Source organism: Aptenodytes forsteri, unplaced genomic scaffold (genome assembly GCF_000699145.1).
Source record: "Aptenodytes forsteri isolate BGI_AS27 unplaced genomic scaffold, ASM69914v1 Scaffold199, whole genome shotgun sequence".
Taxonomy (NCBI): Eukaryota; Metazoa; Chordata; class Aves; order Sphenisciformes; family Spheniscidae; genus Aptenodytes; species Aptenodytes forsteri.
Window position 1 is genome coordinate 958,669 of NW_008795921.1, and position 6,564 is coordinate 965,232.

At 40.7% G+C, this 6,564-nt stretch overlaps 1 long non-coding RNA gene across 2 annotated transcripts in view; it reads left to right on the plus strand.

Annotated features, from left to right (window-relative positions):
• Nucleotides 1-5,637, plus strand: part of LOC103903659 — a 22,458-nt gene extending 16,821 nt beyond the window's left edge. For both annotated transcript variants that reach the window (XR_657860.1, XR_657859.1), the window contains 3 exons: nucleotides 3,861-4,124; nucleotides 4,317-4,369; nucleotides 5,268-5,637. This is a non-coding gene — a long non-coding RNA (uncharacterized LOC103903659). The remainder of the gene's footprint in view (nucleotides 1-3,860; nucleotides 4,125-4,316; nucleotides 4,370-5,267) is intronic.
• Nucleotides 5,638-6,564: the final 927 nt, after the last annotated feature.

Sequence of the window (6,564 nt, forward strand, 5' to 3'; positions counted from 1 at the left end):
GCTTCATCCGCCCCTTCATCCTGGTTGGGTGGTCTATAACAGACTCCCAGCAGGATATCTGCCTCGTTGGCCTTCCCCCTCATCCTTACCCATAGACACTCAACCGTACCATCATCACAATCGTTGAGCTCTATACAATCAAAACACTCCCTAACATACAGGGCCACCCCACCGCCTCTCCTTCCTCGCCTGTCCCTTCTGAAGAGGTACTATCTTCTGCTTCCAGATACATTACCCAGTTGTCCCTTGTGTAAACTGTATGAGACAGAGACAAGCACAAACACAGAAATTATGGAGCAGGACACATTTAGATGGATTATTGTTTGGAAACCTTCTTCCATCTTAGATTCAGATGCTCTAGAAGTGAACACAACAGTTATAAGATTCCAAAGGGAAGTGAGAATGATGGAAGGGTTTGAAACGAATTCATTTTAGCTTCATTATACAACCCTCAGCCAGTTTCTGAAGAAAAACAAATCAATCCACAAGCTGGAAGAGTAGGGAAATTATTATTTTTTAAAAGGAGGGAAAAGACATAGAAAAGAGAATGAAGGTAAAACTGAAAGTAAAAGACATTCCAAATATATTTTGAAGGATATATTTCAAAGTTGCCTTAGCAGATTTTTCAAAGATGAGGTAGAGAGCTGAAACACTGCAAATGGAGATGTAGGTATTTACAACCCTACAAATAAACAGTTAAGAGATGCTGAGTAAGTATTTGCTAAAGGTTATTGGAAATTACTAATATTTCAACTGAGGGGGGGAAAATAGAAAAAATAATTTACAGAATGCTTTCTCCAGTTTCTCTAATGCCCAAATCCTGACAGCTCAGACAATAGTGTCATTATCTGTTGCACTATTAATGAAACAGCCTAAACACCAAAAGTGAGAAAGTTTCGCTAGGAAAGTGATTCTACTTTGTGACTCAGTAGTAGACACCTCAAAGCATCAGTGCACAAACCAAAATGAGATGTGGCAATATTTGTCAGCACCTGTTTGTTTCATCCAAATCTGTTAATTTCCTTCTAATGACTGCAGTTTCACTCCTTCCACTCAGCTGGGTTCAAACACCAGCCATCAACTTTGCAGGCTGTCAGGACAAATCCCTTTGTCACCTGCCCAGTAATTTTCATGTGGACTGGGGGTTTATACGGTTAGCAGGAGTGAGAAACTCCTGCCACTTCTCATAGAGTTGTTTCTTCTTTCCTCTGTCTACTGTTGATACCTTTCTTATTTCCTTGCTAAACTATTTTGTAGATGCTTTATTCTCCATATTCTTGTACAGGACTGTGAGAAATGTCAGATTTCTGTTTCTAGAATGAAGCAAGACATTTCAGAAGCTTAGAAGTGCTTTATCCTAAAAATTTGTAACCTGAGACACCCCCATTAAGTCTCCAGGACTTTGTGACAATCCTGCTGTTATTTCACAGAGGTCCACAGGTGTGGATTTACAGAGGGAGGAGAGTTAAAAGGGACTCTCATGCTCTCATGCTCTACATCACATTGTGTAGGTACAGCAGCTGACCTGTCCACCCCTATTCCAGAGCATTAGGATCCAGCCCTATGGACTTTTCAGTTGCTATGGTCTTGGTAGGCTATGCCCATGCTCAGATGAATGCTGCTTGCACTCCAAGCTGTCTAGAAGCTGTACAGCTACACTTAGCAAAGGCACAGAGCCCAGACTAGTAGGCCCTACTGAGAGACTGTGCCTTTCAAATTGGGCTTAGTACCATACTAATACAGCAACATGGCTTGTGGGGATGTTGGCCAACTGACATGTGTAGGCAAGGGACCATGCAAACATAATGTAGCCTAGAAGCGTTCTAGGTTCATTGTATTTAGTGCCATCTTCTGGCTTATTGCTAAAAGCTCGTAATCAGGTCACTGGCACTGAAAAACAATCAGCCCATAAACCAGCCTTGAGGAAGTCAAATTCATGAGCCATTTCCTATGAAGTTGGGAGCTTGGTTTGAGAAGCATGAGATTTTCCAAAAAATAATGAACATCTGGTTTCCAGCCTTTCCATTAACTCCCAGGCTTTGTTATCAAGCACATTCATATGATTGTAAACCTCCTGGGACTTTATTGCTGTTGCTTCTTAACATCTCAGCCCTGGGACATGGCAACACTGTGGGCTGTAAGAGGTGGCAGATATTTTATTTTCTCGATTGAAGGTTCTTCAGTGAGGATCTGCCATGTTGTGCTGTCCTTTATACCAGCACAGGGCTTGATCAGTTCAGTAGGTGTGATTTGACTTCTGCTACAAAGGGTGAGATTCAGCCACCCAACTTTGTGAGAGTTAGACCCTTTGAAGGGGGAGTCAGCTTTTGAATGGATGTCACCACCGCTGACTAGGAAGGTCCCCAGGGGGACCAGCCTCCTGCTTTAGCCCTCAATAAGGTGCCTTAGGCTCAACAGGATGGGCCTGGGCTTCCATGTTTGCAAATGTGTTTAAAAAGAAGAGAGGCTCTTCCCAGCTCTCCCAAAATGACAAGCTTCACATGAAACCAAATCCTGAAGTCCTTCCATAAATCCCCCATCAAAACATACCTATTGAACACATGCTCATGTCATTTCCTTAACGTCAAGCATAACCTGATGTCCCACTGAAGTAGGCATTGCCAATAGATCTACTTAACGTAAAGTACACTCTTCAGTACTCTCCTGAGTAGGGATATGTTTCTGCATATGCTGAAGAGTTTTCCTGGATAGAATCTTCTAATTTCAAATAATATCTTTGACCTTAGTGCAAGTGCAAGCAAGAACTTCAAGGCGGTCTCACAGAGCCTGCTGCACAGATTACATGGTTTTCTATGAGATCACAGGATTTCTCATTCAGCAGAAGCTGGAAAATTTATAGTAAACTTGTGTGTCCTCACAATCTAAAGGCAAATCTGCACTAAAAAGTTTTGTCTGAAACCAAAGCATCAAGGAATACAGACAGTATAGATGATTTTAAGCTGGTCCTTGGAAAAGCATTTTTATCTGATGCTTTACCTGGTGATTTAGACACTGTCTAAACAAAGCATTTACTGGAGTTCAGTTACAGATGGATTCTCTACATGTTCCAGAAGTTGGAAATAGCATATAACTGTTGTTGTTCAACATAAACCCATAAAAATCTACATTAAAGTAAGAAGCAATATTTTTTCAGTATGCCTTCATGTCTGTCTTTGTTTTGCTGTACTCTCTGAGCTCACGTGCATTCAATATTTCTGTAATATGTATTCACACAGCAGCTTGTCCATCACATTGATTCATGATACAGAAAAGAGTAAATAATCAAGTGATAATTTTCTATGCTTAGAAAATACCCTGTCAAGGACCCAAGCCAAAGTCTCAGTATTGGCAAAAGGACTCTTTCTACTTTTATCAGTGGACATTAAACTGAACTCTTAGTTTATTGGTCTGGAGAGAGACCTATGGCCGGTGTGAAAAAGTACAGGTCTAGCCCTGAAAGTGACTTTATTGTAAGACATTTTCACATATAAAATTTACACAAACTTTTCCCTCAGAAATGGTCTGTTAATTAAAACGTACCAAGCCAACATTCAGCCACTCAGTCCTAGTCCTGTATAGCAGAAAAGGGTACAAAGTTTTCACCAGCAGATCATAGTACAGAAACCTTAGTACAGAAAACACCCTATGATGACAAGGATCAAAGGGAATACCCATTGACATGGCTGGCTAAATCTCCTCCTACCCTCAAACAAAATACAGTACAAGCTGAAACAGGACAAGTTCATATTCTCTGCACATAAATCCAGGACACATGCTAAGAGATTTTATGGCTATTCACAGACTATCTCAAAGAAAAGGAATTGTAAGAGAACTCACTTCTATTCACTTTTACCTTGCAGACAACAATGTTACGACATCTCAGATTTATGATCTTGCAACTCTTCAGCCTCAGAACTGATTTCCTCTGCTGCCTGCCAAGAACATTCAAAAGACATCTCTGACCCAACGTGTAACGCAGTTATACCCCAGGGTACTGAACTGTGGCTTGATCTCAAGGTTAATGAGCCCGAGTTCTGGCGTCGTTTTGGGCAAGAGTTTGTCCCACTCCCAGGCAGCAAAGACCACTGCATCAGGCTTAACGCAAGGCAGGACTGCAGTTTCAGGTAAGTCACTATTATCAAATACTAGCCTCAGGCTTTGACAACTTTAAAACCAACTGTCTGCCACTATTACCTGTGAACTATTACTTGCTACCCTGATTATTAGGTATCTGGGGTACCCCTACGTATTTGGCACTACCTCTCTGGTAAGGAAGCCTCGCCAAAGGAAAAGAAAACTGTTCCACATTTTCACAGATGCAAAAGGTAGGAGGTGACGCAGTTCAGCACAGGATGTAAAGGCATACCAGGTAAAGAATATATTTCTCCTTGCACGTATACCTGCTAGCAACTGACAATGCCAGTTTGCTGATGGAACTTTTGATTACCTTTAGCTGAGGAGATTCGCAAGGATTACTTCCTGTGATAAAAAATTGCTTCCTTCTACACAGCCCAATTCTAGTCACTTAATTCAAAACCCGAGCAAGAAAACTGTCCCAGTTAAAGTATAGAATTTGCATAGTCAAAGCAATTGCTTTCTTAGAGATTGTGCCAGTTTTGAGACAGACAGACAAGAATAGTGCACACTGATGTCTTTGTGCAGCCATCCGTTCCAAACAGCAGGTATATTGCGACATTATGCACCAAGGTCTTCACCTGCAGGCACCTTCTCCTGCTCAGTCCATCAGTCCTTGTGTGATAAGAAGGCTGTTAACATATCTTTAAAAATCTTCTTCTCAACAGAGTATCCCCATGAGGTAATGCTAATCAACAAAATCATTCAAAAAGGGGGTTGAGTGATGCTCTCTAAGTCACATTACTCAACACCTTCCTCTGATCCTGCATAGGTATAACTAATCACCAGGAAAACCTCTCTAATAGGCACTGGCCTGAACTATCTGTAATACTATCCAAAGACAATGATCCAACAAATTCCCAAAGTGGTCTCTTCCAGTTCACTCTGAACCACTTTTTTGCTAGTTAAGCTGATTAGTTCCTATCCTACCACCCAGTTACAGAGAAGAATGATCACCACTCTAGTTGTATCAATCAGTTTGAACACTGGAAATTATTGTCGTGTCTGCTCACTGACTGTCTTTTCTAGAACAAGGACAATTCCTTCAGGCTTTTCTTATACAATCCAAAGTTTTTATTGTTCTTGTTCCTAATTTCTGTATGTCTCCTACGTATTCTCATTCTACTTTACAGATTGGTACCAGCACTCCAACTGAGGTCTCACCAGCGCTGTGGAGAAACATACATTTATTTCCATGTGCTTTGCACATTACTCTTTTGCTAATACATCCCCAGAAAGGATCCAGCTTGTACTCCACTCCAACTCTCAAATGCTTTTTCACAGTACAGCTGCACTGGCAGATATTTCTCATTTTATAGATGTCTTTTTACATTTTTCTTTCCTAGCCACAGTTCTTTGCTCTTGCCTTGGTTGAACTCCATCTTGTTGATTTTGTATCACTTCTCCAATATATCTAGATTATTTTGAATTAAAATCCTGCCCGTCAAAGTGCTTTCAATTCTAACCAATTTTGTTTCATTTGAAAAGATTAAAAGCATTTGTCATATTCCATCCTCTAAGTCATTAATGTATAAAGCAAGTAAAACAGACAAACCTCTGCAGAACTCCACTTAAAATGTGCTGCTAATTTAAGATGGAATCATTCTTAACAGTTTCTAGAGCAATTTTAATGTAATTATTCACCCAACTCATCATCATTTCATCTGGATCATATTTCCCTAACTTGCTTACACAAGACAGTGCCAAAAGTCATGCTCAGGTCAAGATATATCACAACTTTTACTTCCCCATAATCAGCCAAATAGATGGTTTAACACGACTTGTTCTTGACTAATCCATAATAGCTGGCATATATCACCAAATTATTCTCTGTGTGGGCCTGTAGACTACTTTATTCACTAGGTCCTCCTTTTTCTCCTTCTTAGAGATCTGTACAACGTCATTCACCTGCCCTCTGGACTCCCCTTTGCCAGGATGTCTGGGGGGTGCTTGCAGGTGGGTCAGAGTCTGCTGCAGTTCCTCCCTAAGTACCCGTGGGAGGGCTCCTTTGGGACTAGCCAGCTAAAATGCCTCCAATTTACTTGAATATAAATATTCTTTGTCATGACCTTTTCTTTTTCTAGTGTAAACTTGTATCCCTATGTTACAATCCATTACATTAAGTATCTGCTCACAGTTAACCTTTTGGGAAAAACTAAAGCAAAAAAAAAGGAACTGAACGCATTACCCTACCTTATGTCACCTGCTATGCTTGTATCTTTCCTTCTCCTGCCTTCATACAGCCTTTTCTTGATGCCTTTCACAAGCCTCCCCAGTTAGAAAACATTTTGTGCAACAGCCTTTCTGTCCTTCCCCATGTACTTTACCCAAGTCCAATAACTAAGCAGGGAATAGCAATCAATATCCGGGTAAGAAAATGGACGTATTTGAGAACTTCATCTCAAATGGGCATTCATGTAAGTACCTGCT